The 16,088-nt window shown below is 46.9% G+C and overlaps 1 protein-coding gene across 5 annotated transcripts in view; it reads right to left on the bottom strand.

Moving 5' to 3' along the window:
• The window catches only part of ACOT11 (acyl-CoA thioesterase 11), a 155,087-nt gene that overhangs the window by 84,524 nt on the left and 54,475 nt on the right, over positions 1-16,088 (bottom strand). For 2 of the 5 annotated variants that reach the window (XM_061633097.1, XM_061633096.1), the window contains exon 1: positions 3,465-3,635. The exons of the other annotated variants lie outside the window; for them this stretch is intronic. The gene's annotated coding sequence lies outside the window, so the exon portion shown is untranslated. Of the gene's footprint in view, positions 1-3,464; positions 3,636-16,088 lie in introns of those variants that run through there. 5 annotated transcript variants of the gene reach the window in all.

The following is a 16,088-nucleotide window of genomic DNA, read 5'->3' as shown; positions in this document are numbered from 1 at the left end:
GTCTGTATAAGCCTGGCAGTATAGGAATGTTTTCAACAAACATCTAAAAGTTAGTAGTGATGGCACCTGCTGAAGGTGAGCAAACGTTAATTTGTTTCCATTAATATTATGCCATCATATTATTATGGCAATCACAGCCCTTTACCCAAGAATGGATGTTTATCTCCCCATTTCTTCCTGATCTTTCTGTATGACAATGTTTTTTTACTACTACACCATGGCTTGTTTGGATCATCCAAACCCTGCCCATTGGCTCCAATATGGTTTGCTTATTGCCAGAAACCCCAACCTCAAGCCATGGTTTGTTGTTGGCTTACAAACCTTGGCTTGTTTTAACTATTTCTTGGCATTAAGTGAACCCAGGACCCCTCCCTAACTATGATTTGGCTACTCCATCCCAGAGTACATCCCATGCTACAAAGGCATGAGGCAAGAAGAGCTGGAAAGCAAACCAAACTAGAGGAACGAGCCACTGTTTATTTGACTGACTGTTTAACAAACCATGAGTTGTCTCTCAAACATGGCTTAGCATTATTTATTTATTACATTTATATACCACCCCATAGCCGAGGCTCCCTGAGTGGTTTACAGCAATTAAAAACAATAAAAACAGATATACAAATTATAAAACACAAAAACAATTTAAAAACACAATTAAAAACAATTAAAAACAATTTTAAAACACATGCTAAAATGCCTGGGAGAAGAGGAAAGTCTTGACCTGGCGCCGAAAAGATAACAGTGTTGGAGCCAGACGCATCTCGTCAAAAAGATCATTCCATAATTTGGGGGCCACCACTGAGAAGACCCTCTCCCTTGCTGCCAGCCTCCCACTTTCCCTCAGAGTAGGCACCTGGAGGAGGACCTTAGATGTTGAGAATAGTATACTGGTGGGTTCATGTTGGGAGAGGCGTTCCATCAGTGTACAGGTGGGTTCATGTCGGGAGAGGTGGTCCTAAGCCATGTAAGGCTTTATAGATTAAAACCAGCACCTTGAATCAAGCTCAGAAACATACAGGCAGCCAATGCAAGTGGGCCAGAATCGGTTCTATGTGTTCAAACTGTCTGGTCCCTGTTACCAATCTGGCCGCTGCATTTTGCAGCCTCACGTAGAGTGCATTGCAGTAATCTAGCTTGGAGGTTACCAGAGCATGGACAACTGAAGCCAGGTTATCCCTGTCCAGATAGGGGTGTAGCTGGGCCACCAACCGAAGTTGGTAGAAGGCACTCCATGCTACCGAGGCTACCTGAGCCTCAAGTGACAGAGATGGTTCTAGGAGAACCCTCAAGCTACGAACCTGCTCCTTCAGGGGAAGTGCAACCCCATCCAGGACAGGTTGGACATCCACCATCCAGTCAGAAGAACCACCCACTATCAGCATCTCAGTCTTGTCTGGATTGAGCCTCAGTTTATTAGCCCTCATCCAGTCCATTGTCGCAGCCAGACACTGGTTCAGCACATTGACAGCCTCACCTGAAGAAGATGAAAAGGAGAAATAGAGCTGCGTGTCATCAGCATACTGATGGCAACGCACACCAAAGCTCTGGATGACTGCACCCAACAGTTTCATGTAGATGTTGAACAGCATGGAGGACAGAACTGACCCCTGTGGAACCCCATACTGGAGAGTCCAGGGTGCCGAGCAATGTTCCCCAAGCACCACCTTTTGAAGCCGACCAGCCAAGTAGGAGCGGAACCACCGCCATGCAGTCCCTCCCACTCCCAACTCAGCCAGTCTTCCCAGAAGGATACTATGGTCGATGCTATCAAAAGCCGCTGAGAGATCAAGGAGAATCAACAGAGTCACACTCCCCCTGTCTCTCTCCCGACAGAGGTCATCATACAGGCCGACCAAGGTTGTTTCCGTGCCAAAACCAGGCTTGAAACCCAACTGAAATGAATCCAGATAATCGGTCTCATCCAAGAGTGTCTGGAGCTGGCCTGCAACCACTCGTTCAAGGACCTTGCCCAGGAATGGAACATTTGCTACCGGCCTATAGTTATTAAGATTTTCTGGGTCCAGGGAGGATGTCTTCAGGAGTCGTCTCACTACCGCCTCTTTCAGGCAACCAGGGACCACCCCCTCTCGCAGAGAGGCATTAATCACCTCCCTGGCCCAGCCGGCTGTTCCATCCCTGCTAGCTTTAATTAGCCAAGAAAGGCAAGAATCCAGCACAGAAGTGGTTGCATGAACCTGTCCAAGCACCTTTGTCAACGTCCTCAGGCTGTACCAACTGAAACTCATCCAAGAAATCGGACAATTATATGAGAACCAAGCCCACATGGCTTCCACACCAGCTGAAGACAAATATTTCTGGGGCAGTAAAAGAATGTCACCAAATATTATACATTGGCATTACCTGGTATGCTAAAATATAACCTATTTCATGACTAAAAATAAACACCTGTAAAGACACCTATCTTGCCCCCCAAGTTTTTCCCTACAAAAAAAATCAAATTATTATTATTATTATTATTATTATTTTATTTATATACCGCCCTAATAAATGAGATTTATTCCAAAATTTATCTAACGTTCCAATTAAATTTCAAGAAGAAGCTTGAAAATTAGGAGGAACAATATGGATGCATCCTAGAACTCCCCATCCTATCCTTCCATCATAGTTAGAACAAATGCTGTTAGTATTGTCTACTCTAGCAGATGTCTGAGCAGGGGGTTTGAAGTCAGCTCAACTAGAGAGTTGCTGAGCACCCTTTAGCAAGTTACTTTCAGCATCAGTTCTGCATCTATAAAGTAGGTAGAAAGATGTTGACCTTGTTTGTTATAAATATTACACTTGGGACCCCACATCCCAAACATATTTACTTAGAAGCAAATATTTCTGATTTCAGTGGGATTTACTTTCAAACACTTATATATGCTTATACTATGTAGTATATTTAAACTTTGTAGATTATATGATTAACACATTTTTGATGTCTAACCCCCTCTATCTGAATAAATTTAATGTAAGAGGATACCGTGCAAAGTAGAGGTAGGAATACTGACAAAAAGATAAACTTTTGCTTGTGGAATGAGAGTTTTAAAACTACAGTATTGCACCACTACCGAAAGAGCAAATTCAGTACATTTTCTGCTTTCATCTGACAAATGCTATGTCATGAAACAAAAATAAAAAGGTTCACCACTCTGTCATGTACCTTTGAAAATAAAGTGTGCATTTCCTCCTTTACCACAGAAGTGATTTTTTTATTGTATGCATTGTATACCAATAGAGTTTGTTGAAGCTGCCTTTAGGCAGAACTTGCATCAGTGCACAAGTATTTAACACTAAACATACTTAAAGTACTCTAGAAACCCTCTTGTTACACCTCCCCCAAAGACTAGATGTTCATAGGTTGAAAACTCATTTCCTCCACACTTTATTTTAAAAAATATTCCTCAGAACCCAGCAAAACCTACTCCACGCTAGTTCTCTCCCGACTCCCCTGCCTCTCTCACCTTCAGAGGAAGCTGAAGATTATTCCTGTGAAACAGGGAAGTACTTGCAGTAAGTGATTAGTTCAGACTGAGACTTGTCACTGAGGAAAAAACATCAGGCCACCTGCTTGCAGTACTTTCCTGCCCCATGCTCTTTACTCTGTATGTGTCTCGAGGGTTTTCCAGCACAGCTACTGCCAAGTCTGTTCTTCAGATCACTAGGGAGTGGTATACTCTCAACTTCCGTTTAAAAAGTCTATTGAAGTTTTCTTAAGGTGGAATTTTATGTAACTGTTCATCATTAACCAACTTTCCAAACTCTTTCATCAGTCTCTTCCCTGGCACACACACACCACTACCCTTAGATTAACAGGAATTTCTTCAGAATTTTCAAGAATCTTGAACATTAGCCACAATGAGACATGCATGCCCACATACTACTTACCAATTCATAGGAAATAAATGAAGCAGAGAACTCCGAGTCTGAGGTCGCTTCAGAGGACCTGTTTAAAGAGCATTCAGTCTGACTTGTTTGCTGAGAGATTAGATGATGATGCCTGTTTATTTATTTTATTTTGTTCGATTTATATACCGCCCACAGCCCAAGGGCTCTCAGGGCGGTGTACAACATGGATAAAATACAATAAAATCACAAAAACAATAAAATATACAGTATTAAACAAGTAAATAACCAAGATAGATTAAAAACACAAATAGGTTAAAATGCCTGGGAGAATAAAAAGGTTTTAACCTGGCGCCTAAAAGATAAAAGTGTAGGCGCCAGGCGCACCTCATCAAAGAGACTGTTCCATAATTCGGAGGCAACCACCGAAAAGGCCCTAGATCTTGTTACTACCCTCCGAGCTTCCCTGTGAATCGGAGCTCGGAGGAGGGCCTTAGATGTTGAACGTAGTGAGCGGGTAGGTTCATATCAGGAGAGGCATTCTGTCAGGTATTGTGGTCCCGCACCGTGTAAGGCTTTATAAGTCAAAACTAGCACTTTGAATTTGGCCCGGAAACAAATAGGTAGCCAGTGCAAACGGGCCAGAACAGGTGTTATATGTGCAGACCGCCTAGTCCTCGTCAGCAGTCTAGCAGCTGCGTTTTGCACTAGCTGTAGTTTCCGAACTGTCTTCAAAGGCAGCCCCACGTACAGCGCATTGCAGTAATCCAATCTAGAGGTTACCAGAGCATGCACAACTGAAGCGAGGTCGTCGCTTTCCAGATAGGGACGTAGCTGGGCTACCAACCGAAGGTGGTAGAACGCATTCCGTGTTACCGAGGCCACCTGCGCCTCGAGAGACAGGAGTGGATCGAAAAGAACCCCCAAGCTATGAACCTGTTCCTTCAGGGGGAGTGTAACCCCATCTAGAACAGGTTGAACATCCACCATCTGGTCAGAGAAGGCGCTCACCAACAGCGTCTGGGTCTTGTCAGGATTGAGCCTCAGTTTATTAGCTCTCATCCAGTCCATTATCGCGGCCAGGCAGCAGTTCAGCACATTAACAGCCTCACCTGAAGAGGATGAAAAGGAGAAATAGAGTTGCGTGTCATCAACATACTGGTGACAACGCACTCCAAAGCTCCTGATGACCGCACCCAGCGGCTTCATGTAGATGTTAAAAAGCATAGGGGACAGGACCGATCCCTGCGGGACTCCACAATGGAGAGTCCAGGGTGTCGAACAATGTTCCCCAAGCCCTACCTTCTGGAGACGATCCACCAAGTAGGAGCGGAACCACTGCCAAGCAGTACCTCCAACTCCCAACTCCATGAGTCTCCCCAGAAGGATACCATGGTCGATGGTATCAAAAGCAGCTGAGAGATCAAGGAGAATCAACAGAGTAACACTCCCTCTGTCCCTCTCCCGACACAGGTCATCATACAGGGCGACGAAGGCTGTTTCAGTGCCAAAACCGGGCCTAAAACCGGATTGAAACGGATCTAGATAATCGGTTTCATCCAAGAGCACCTGGAGCTGGCTAGCGACCACCCGTTCTAAGACCTTGCCCAGGAATGGAACATTCGCTACCGGTCTATAGTTGTTCAAATTATCTGGGTCCAGGGAAGGTTTCTTCAGGAGTGGTCTCACTACTGCCTCTTTTAAGCAACTAGGGACCACTCCGTCTCTCAAGGAGGCATTTATCACTTCCCTGGCCCAGCCGGTTGTTCCAGCCCTGCCAGCTTTCACTAGCCAAGAGGGGCAAGGATCCAGCACAGAGGTGGTTGCACGCACCATTCCAAGCACCTTGTCAACGTCCTCAAGCTGTACCAACTGAAACTCATCCAATAAATAAGGACAAGACCGTGCTCCGGATACCTCATTAGGTTCAACTGCCATAATACTGGAGTCTAAGTCCCGGCGGATGCATGAGATTTTATCTTGGAAGTGCCCAGCGAACTCGTTACAGCGGGTGACTGAAGGTTCTATAATTTCCTGAGGGCTAGGATGTAAAAGCCCTCGGACAATTTTAAAGAGCTCCACTGGGCGGTTGAGGGATGATTTAATAGTAGCAGCGAAATATCGCTTTTTCGCTGCCCTCACCGCTACTGTATACAGTTTAGTGGAGGCACTTACCAAGGCGTAATTGCATCCGTCAGGAGTACGCCTCCATCTGCACTCAAGCCTTCTCCTCTCTTGCTTCATCGCTCTCAGCTCCGGGGTATACCACGGGGCTGCATGAGCTCTGCATGGGATAGGGCGCGCAGGAGCGATCGTGTCCACAGCCCTGGTCATTTCCGTGTTCCACAGTTCGACCAGGGCTTCGACAGGAGCACCTGTCTTATCAGCCGGAAAATCCCCCAGAGCCCTTTGGAAACCCAAAGGATCCATTAGTCTCCGAGGTCGGACCTGGTTAATAGGTCCTCCACCCTTGCAGAGGGAAAGGGCAGCTGTAAGCCTAAACTTCAGCAAGCGGTGATCTGTCCATGACAATGGGGTCAAGAAAAAACTCCCCACCTCCAAATAATGACTATTTACCCTGTTTTATTTAGGGGGATATTAGATGTTGCATCAAGCATTGTCCCACACTTTCCAGGGCATTTTCCCATCATGTTGCAATGAGGAAAGTGGTCTTTTTGCAGTGAATCCAATCTTTTGGAGAAGTGGGTTTCCTTTGCAAGAGTGCCAAAGCAGCTTTAATTGTGCAACATGAATTTGCCTGGATGTGATTGAATCTCACACAAAAATAGTGACAAACTGGAAGTGCCCTGAATCCCTAAGGCACATCATAGTTGTGATTTCAGGGTTTTTCCACTCTGCAAAGTCAACTTAATTTTTTTTTATCACAATACCTCCTACAAAATATCTTAAAGTTATACAATGGGGGACAATATTGTCAGTAAGCCATATGTGAAGAGGAATTTGTTGACCATGGCAGCAGGGAGTAGGCCTTTCAAGATATTTCCTTTCCTTCTCTCTCTCACCCACACCTCTAAGACCGAAGTTGTAAAGACACTTAAACCTCCCACAACCAAAGCATGCTGGGTGAAAGACTCTCTCCAAATGACCAGGACTTGTTCCGAGTATAGCCAATAACTGAGCAACAAAGAGATAAGTGGAGGCTGCAGCTGTTGCACTTGCAGAACTAGGATTGGGAATTCATGACTGCAATTTTGCGCATGTGCACACACCTGCATAATTTAATAGAATCATAGAACAGTAGAGTTGGAAGGAGCCTATAACAACATTGAGTCCAACCCATCACTCAATGCAGGAATCCAACTTAAAGCATACCCGACACCTGGCTGTCCAGCTACCTCTTGAATGCCTCCAGTGCTGGAGAGCCCACCACCTTCCTAGGTAATTGGTTCCATTGTCATCCCACTCTAACAGTTGGGAGTTTTTTCCTGATGTTCACCCAAAATCTGGCTAGTATTTGAATCAAAGATTTGCTGGTCTTGATTCATGACTTGCTCAAATCACACCAAAACCTTTCCAAGCTAGCTGTCAGCTCTGCACTGAGTCAGCAGTGGGGGTTGGAAATTCCTGGGTCGTTAGCAGGGAAGGGAAGTCCTTAGCCAGCAGACTGGTTGTAAATCTGCCAGGCCAACGAGGAGGGAACCTGATAATAGGGTTGCCAGGTCGGAACCATTCAAAAACCTGAGAAAATGGGGGCGGGCCCTAGTGACGTCATGGGGCGGGCCCTAGTGATGTCATGGGGCGGGCCCTAGTGACGTCATGGGGCGGGCCCTAGTGACATCATTAAACATTATACATTGTATCAACCACAGTTGCTTGGAGCATACCATTCAAAAAAAATTCTCTGGAGATTAAAATAGAAATCTTACCTAAAATAGGGTGTTCCTAGGTCCATCTGAAGTGACAAAGTCATTCTTTCTCACAAGCTTAGGGTGATGCAAAATGGAAATGGACTGCCTTCAAGTTGATCCCAGATAGGGTCTTCATGGTAAGCAGTATTCAGACGGAGGTGGTTTACTATTGCCTTCCTCTGAGACTAAGAGGCAGTGACTGGCCCAAGGTCACCCGGTGAGCTTCATGGCTGTGTGGGGATTCCAACCCTGGTCTGCCAGGTCACAGTTCAACGCCTTTAGGGAACATTTAATCTAGCTTACTTGCTTCTGGCAAGAAGGGTTTACGTGCCCTCAGGCCAGGCCATTATTGGAAGAAAGAAGCTCAGTGTTGCAGAGATGTTAGATGGGAGCACAGATGGATGCCCCTGAAGGCAACAACTGTAAACATGCTTATTAAGGAACTAAGCCCCATAGAACTCAATAGGACTTACTTCTGAGTAGATATGGTTGCAGCCATGTTAAGGACAAGGGAGGGCATTCTAGGCAAACAGTTGGCAACTGCCTGTCAGCATTGTGCTGTTGTTAAGACTTGACTGGGGATCATCCACAAAGTTATCCATAAGGCACTGCAACTTTATGTGTTGGCTGGCTACTGCAGTGGGTGTCCCCTAATATTTATGGCCATACAAGCAGGGTGAGTGTAGGCAGCAATTGCCTTTCTACTTTATGAGGCCTTATATAGGACCGACAGGCAGCAGGAGAGAGGGGAGGACCAGAAAAAGAACAAAAATAAAAATAAAGGAAGAGAGCGCCTCCTCCTAAGCAATAAGCATGTGCACTGTGCAGAGCGCCTGCCTCCGTTTCCCCCCGAAGCCGCCCCACCCAGCCTCGACGCCAGCGCCTTCTGGGCCAGGCAACCTTGGTGATCTCTGGGCCGCTTCAGCCCCGGCACCTCTCTGCCCTCCCCCCCCCTGAGAAAAATCAACTCATTTGAAATGTGGTGTTGGAGGAGAGCTTTGCGGATACCATGGTCTGCAAAACAGACAAATAATTGGGTGTCAGAACAAATTAAACCAGAACTATCACTAGAAGCTAAAATGATGAAACTGAGGTTATCATACTTTGGACACATAATGAGAAGACATGAGTCATTAGAAAAGATAATAATGCTTGGAAAAACAGAAGGGAGTAGAAAAAGAGGAAGGCCAAACAAGAGATGGATTGATTCCATAAAGGAAGCCACAGACCTGAACTTACAGGATCTGGACAGGGTGGTTCATGACAGATGCTCTTGGAGGTCACTGATTCATAGGGTCACCATAAGTTATAATCGACTTGAAGGCACATAACAACAACAACAAACCTCCCTGATAGACTGTGGGAATGCTGTGGACACAATATATTTCAACTTTAGCAAAGCTTTTGACAAAATGCCACATGAAGATTGCTACATAAAAATCCAATCCACAATGGTAGAGAATAAGCGAATTAATAGAAAATTCTGTATTAAATCCAAATTGGGCAGAATTTTAGCACATCCCTATCTGTGAGTGAGCCCCATTTATTTCTGTAGGACTTGTTTCTGAGTAAAAATAGACTTGAATAATAAATATAAAACTAAATGGTTATATAAAAATATTCCTCATACATTTATCTTGCCTGTTGAATAGCACTATGTAACAAAAAAGTAGCAAACATGTTAGATGTAGAAGGTAGTTTCTGATTCATTTAGCTCTCTTGTCACGAGGACTTATTTGCAAGTGTCATGAATTCCAGTTCTGCAAGTGTTCGATCTTTCAGGTTTTTATACCATGAACAGCTGCATCAGACAGAGAGGCTTCTCCAACCTGCTTTCTGTCATAATAATGCTGTGGTGATGGGAATATTACTGTCTGATTATTTCCCTGTCATTTCAGTAGTATTAAAGGTACAAAATACCCATCAAGGATTAGCATTCCCCATAATAGCATGTTGTTCTCCCTAGACCAACAGCAAAATGGAAAGGAGTGGCAGAGGTTCTTGACAACTGCAGATATGACAGATTTTCCCAAAGGAAGATACTATGATGCTTAAGAGGGGACACTATGACAGTTGTTCATGCTCTGGTAACTTCTAGATTGGACTACTGCAATGCGCTTTACGTTGGGCTGCCCTTGAAGACTGTTCGGAAACTACAGCTAGTCCAGAATGCAGCGGCCAGATTGCTGACGCGGACCAGAAGGTCCGCTCATATAACACCTGTTCTGGCCCGTCTGCACTGGCTTCCTATTTGTTTCCGGGCTAGATTCAAAGTGCTGGTTTTGAACTATAAAGCCCTACATGGCATGGGACCGCAATACCTGGTGGAACGCCTCTCCCAATATGAACCTACCCGTACACTGCACTCAACATCTAAGGCCCTCCTCCGAGTGCCATCCCATCGAGAAGCTTGGAGGGTGGTGACTAGAACTAGGGCCTTTTCAGTGGTGGCCCCCGAACTGTGGAACAGTCTCTCTGATGAGGTGCACCTGGCGCCAACGCTACTATCTTTTCGGCGCCAGGTGAAAACCTTTTTATACTCCCAGGCATTTTAAAGTGTATTTTAACAGTATTTCACTATTATTTTGTATTTTGGACATTGTTTGGTTCTTTTATTGTTTGTTTGTTTGTTTTTGTTTCTTGATTTATTGTATTTATACACTGTGCTTGTTTTATCTTTTGTACACCGCCCAGAGAGCCTTCGGGCTTAGGGCGGTATATAAATAAAATAAAATAAATAAATAAATGATATTCTGATTAGCAAGCTAGCTGAATGTGGACTGGATGGAACAGCTATTGGGTGGATCCACAGTTGGCTACACAATCATATTCAGAGTGCTAATCAATGGTTTCTTCTCAACCTGGGGGGGGTAACTAGCTGGCTACTATAGGGCTTGGTCTTGGACCCAGTGCTCTTCAACATTACAAAATTCAAAGGGATCTTAATAGGCTGGAGCATTGGGCTAAAAACAGCAGAATGAAATTTAACAGGGATAAGTGCAAAGTTCTACACCTAGGAAAAAGAAACCAAATGCAGTTATTAAGATGGGGGATACTTGGCTCAGCAATACTACATGCAAGAAGGATCTTGGGATTGTTGTTGATCACAAACTGAATATGAGCCAACAGTGTGATGTGGCTGCAAAAAAAGCAAATGCTATTTTAGGCTGCATTAACAAAGTGAGTGAAGTACTAGTTCTCCTTTATTCAGCACTGGTTAGGCTTCATCTTGAGTACTGCGTCCAGTTCTTGACACCACACTTTAAGAAAGATACAGCAAACTAGAATGGGTTCAGAGGAGGGTAACGAGGATAATCAGGAGACAGGAAACAAAGTCCTATGAGGAGAGACTGAAAGAACTGGGCATGTTTAGCCTGGAGAAGAGCAGACTAAGGGGAGATATGATAGCGCTCTTCAAATACATGAAAGGTTGTCACACAGAGTAGGGCCGGGGTCTCTTCTTGATCATCTCAGAGTGCAGGACATGGTATGATGGGCTCAATAATGCTGGAAGCCAGATTTCAACTAAACATCAGTGCATTAAATTGAGAGAGAGACAGTGACTGGCACAAGATCACTAAGAAACTTTTATAGCAGTGTGAAGCTTTGAACAAAAATCATCCTGGTTACTGTCCAAATACTTTCTAGCTGATACAAGTACAGTGGCTATTTACTGTCCTGGTTCTACCCTACAGATCCTCCACCTGCCTTTCATTTCCTCTAACCTCCATAGTCTCTCCAGTCAATCCCCCTTTTTAAAAGGTCTTGTTCCTTCCCACTCTATTTTCTATATTTTGGTACATGCATTTTCTTTACTGCTTGCCTTTTTAAAAAAACCAGTACCGCTGGTTTGGACTGAGGAAAAGGTGTGTGGCTTTGCTCTAACTCCCGTCTCAATAATAATAAACAGGCAGGCAACCTGTCAATTAGTACAGGCTCCATCTACGCAAAACAGGAACGTGTAATGATTATTTTCTTCCGCCGGCTTTTCTTGCTAGGTTACTCACTGCTCCCCCAAATCGCCCCCATTCCCATTTCTTCCAGGTAGGGAGGAAAGAGCGCGCTGAGTCTCCCACCCGCCTGCTGGGAAGCCTCAGCTGAGGCGTCGCGTGATCCGAAAGAGCACCGGAAGTGCCCTCTCACTGACGGGAAAAATCGCCAAAATAAAATAACGTTTGATATTGTTTTTAAAATAAATAACTTCGTTTACGCTAGGCAGGATTTCATTTCTTTTTTTAAAAAAAGCAAAATGTTAAACATGTAAAAGTGAGCTATTTTACTTTTAAACCATTTAGGATGGCAGGCGGGGGGGGGGAGAGAATGGGGGTGGGGGCAGGGAGAGTGAGCGATCTGATCTCTTACTTTTAAACCATTTAGGATGGCAGGCGGGGGGGGGAGAGAATGGGGGTGGGGGCAGGGAGAGTGAGCGATCTGATCTCTTACTTTTAAACCATTTAGGATGGCAGGCGGGGGGGGGAGAGAATGGGGGTGGGGGCAGGGAGAGTGAGCGATCTGATCTCTTACTTTTAAACCATTTAGGATGGCAGGCGGGGGGGGGGAGAGAATGGGGGTGGGGGCAGGGAGAGTGAGCGATCTGATCTCTTACTTTTAAACCATTTAGGAGGGCAGGCGGGGGGAGAGAATGGGGGTGGGGGCAGGGAGAGTGAGCAATCTTACTTTTAAATCATTTAGGAGGGCAGGCGGGGGGGGTGAGAGAACAGGGGTGGGGGCAGGGAGAGTGAGCGATCTTACTTTTAAACCATTTAGGAGGGCAGGCGGGGGGAGAGAATGGGGGTGGGGGCAGGGAGAGTGAGCAATCTTACTTTTAAATCATTTAGGAGGGCAGGCGGGGGGGGTGAGAGAACAGGGGTGGGGGCAGGGAGAGTGAGCGATCTTACTTTTAAACCATTTAGGAGGGCAGGCGGGGGGAGAGAATGGGGGTGGGGGAAGGGAGAGTGAGCGATCTGATCTCTTACTTTTAAACCATTTAGGATGGCAGGCGGTGGGGGGGGAGAGAATGGGGGTGGGGGCAGGGAGAGTGAGCGATCTGATCTCTTACTTTTAAACCATTTAGGAGGGCAGGCGGGGGGAGAGAATGGGGGTGGGGGCAGGGAGAGTGAGCGATCTGCTCTCTTACTTTTAAACCATTTAGGATGGCAGGCGGGGGGGGGGGAGAGAATGGGGGTAGGGGCAGGGAGAGTGAGCGATCTGATCTCTTACTTTTAATCCATTTAGGATGGCAGGCAGGGGGAGAGAATGGGGGTGGGGGCAGGGAGAGTGAGCGATCTGATCTCTTACTTTTAAACCATTTAGGAGGGCAGGCGGGGGAGAGAATGGGGGTGGGGGCAGGGAGAGTGAGCGATCTGATCTCTTACTTTTAAACCATTTAGGAGGGCAGGCGGGGGAGAGAATGGGGGTGGGGGCAGGGAGAGTGAGCGATCTTACTTTTAAACCATTTAGGATGGCAGGCGGGGGGAGACAATGGGGGTGGGGGCAGGGAGAGTGAGCGATCTGCTCTCTTACTTTTAAACCATTTAGGATGGCAGGCGGGGGGGGGAGAGAATGGGGGTGGGGGCAGGGAGAGTGAGCGATCTGATCTCTTACTTTTAAACCATTTAGGATGGCAGGCGGGGGGAGAGAATGGGGGTGGGGGCAGGGAGAGTGAGCGATCTGATCTCTTACTTTTAAACCATTTAGGATGGCAGGCGGGGGGGGGAGAGAATGGGGTGGGGGCAGGGAGAGAGCGATCTGATCTCTTACTTTTAAACCATTTAGGAGGGCAGGCGGGGGGGGGAGAGAATGGGGGTGGGGGAAGGGTGGGTGAGCGATCTGATCTCTTACTTTTAAACCATTTAGGAGGGCAGGCGGGGGGGGGAGAGAATGGGGGTGGGGGCAGGGAGAGTGAGCGATCTGATCTCTTACTTTTAAACCATTTAGGATGGCAGGCGGGGGGAGAGAATGGGGGTGGGGGCAGGGAGAGTGAGCGATCTGATCTCTTACTTTTAAACCATTTAGAATGGCAGGCGGGGGGAGAGAATGGGGTGGGGGCAGGGAGAGTGAGCGATCTGATCTCTTACTTTTAAACCATTTAGGAGGGCAGGCGGGGGGGAGAGAATGGGGGTGGGGGCAGGGAGAGTGAGCGATCTGATCTCTTACTTTTAAACCATTTAGGAGGGCAGGCGGGGGGGAGAGAATGGGGGTGGGGGCAGGGAGAGTGAGCGATCTGATCTCTTACTTTTAAACCATTTAGGATGGCAGGTGGGGGAGAGAATGGGGGTGGGGGCAGGGAGAGTGAGCGATCTGATCTCTTACTTTTAAACCATTTAGGAGGGCAGGCGGGGGAGAGAATGGGGGTGGGGGCAGGGAGAGTGAGCGATCTGATCTCTTACTTTTAAACCATTTAGGAGGGCAGGCGGGGGAGAGAATGGGTGTGGGGGCAGGGAGAGTGAGCGATCTTTTAAACCATTTAGGAGGGCAGGCGGGGGAGAGAATGGGGGTGGGGGTAGGGAGAGTGAGCGATTTTACTTTTTACTGCTGGGGGGGTCCCTGCAGGGGCGGCGGCTGCTCAAGTCCTCCTGTCTGTCTGCACTGCAGTCCCTGCTGCCTGACTGAGAAAGAGCGGGAAGGCGGCCAGCTACAGCCCAACAGTATGCGTGTGTCAATCACGCATGCGTGGCTGAGGGGGCCAATGAAAAGCCGGAGATCCTCCAGTTTAAACAAAATATTGCCGGAGGCCGGAGACGGCCCCCTTTTGCTGGAGACTCCGGCAGAAAAACGGAGACCTGGCAACCCTACCTGATAAGGGCCAGGCCTGTCTGAAGCTTACTTGCCAAGTCACAAGTCCAGAAGTGAGGACAGTAGAGGTCCGGGATCAATTGCCAAGGGGTCAGTCCAAGAGATGCTGCAGGGAAACTGGGAATACACGAAGCCACGCCTGACGTTGCAGTCAGCAACAAGCTGCAGCCAAGGTGTGCCTTATAAAGAGCAGGGTTGACAGCAGGTGTGAGCCCTCAGCGTTTGGGCCTTACGGGGACAGGCCTGCCTCTCTTCTGCCTGACCTTCTGCTGTCTACGTTCTGCAGGTGAGGGGGGAGTATCCTGTTCACTGTCTGCGTCTGGCTGCAGGGCCTCTGCTGTATCTGGGGTGCTCTGCAGCTGAGGGGGAGAAGGAGCTGGATTCTCAGGAGTCTCTTCCGTGTCTCCTTCTGGGTCTGCTGCTCCTGGGTCTGCTGCTCTTACTCCCGAGTCATCCTCATCGGAGGAGTCCTCTGATGGGGCCATGACACTAGCTTTTGTTCAAACTAGGGTGCTGCAGAAGACTGGATAGTGTGCTCAAGTGAAGTGAGCAAGCTGTATAATAATTAGAACTGCTTTGTGTGGTCGTGGTGGGCTTTGAGAAGACTGAGGCTGGGTGCACAGTCACTAGTTATTTCAAAAGCAACGAGACCATTTTGTCTAGTTGTAGTTTCTAACATGTTTGCCTATGGCTTGACACAGCTCCCTTCCCCACTGCCGATTAGGGCTGCCCACAGTAAAGTGTTGGCCCAATCACTGTGTCTGCCTGAGCCTACAGCAAAGCATTTTAATTGGACACACCTGGAGGGGCAACAAGGTGATAGCCAATCAGTGTTGAAGTCTGTGCAAAGCTGACTTCAAAGTAAAATGCACTCCAATTGTCACTTCCTAAGTTTCAGAGTAAAAGGGAGTGGAGTTTGCCTAGTGTTGTGTGTCCCTGCATTCAGAAAACTGAGGCAGAAGCGCACTGAAGCCAGCAAAACTACAAGTGTGTCTCTACCTCAACACAACAGCTCCAACTTGCTTCTGTTCCGGCCTAACCAATCTTTTGCCATTTTGGCTTTCTAACCCTCCTGGTTGATTCAGCTGGGTGCGGCTTGCCCCAGAAACATAAGGCTAAATTGCCAGTCTATTTGGTAACCCACAGAACAGAACTTTTCCTTCTGGGTTTTTTTGGGGTGTGTGTGAGAGGGACAGAGAGAAGACAGGAGGGTCAAGAGGGCACACCTGGAAGTGTGATCTAGCATTGCTAGCTGACTGAAACAGGGGATCTTAAGCTTTCTGGACACCCCTTGGAATAGCTGGAAATTACTGAGGCTCACCAGTCACAAAATGGTGATGGAAGTGCAGTCAGCCAGCTGACCAACAAGGGCTGCGTGGATGTGGAGAAGGACAACTTGGCCAACGACGTTATGTGCTTCCGAGAAAAGAAGGAATGTCTCTCCTAAGACCACGTCTGCTGTGGTAACTGTGTGCATTATTTGAAAACGAAGAAAACATTGTTTTTGTTGCAAATTTTTTTTTACTTTGTTCTTGTTGCATTGTTCTTGTTGCAATGTATTTTTACTGTGTATTTTTT

This window comes from Rhineura floridana, chromosome 6, assembly GCF_030035675.1.
Source record: "Rhineura floridana isolate rRhiFlo1 chromosome 6, rRhiFlo1.hap2, whole genome shotgun sequence".
NCBI lineage: Eukaryota > Metazoa > Chordata > Lepidosauria > Squamata > Rhineuridae > Rhineura > Rhineura floridana.
The sequence above is the reverse complement of the archived record's forward strand: the minus strand, read 5'-3'. Positions and strand labels throughout refer to the sequence as shown.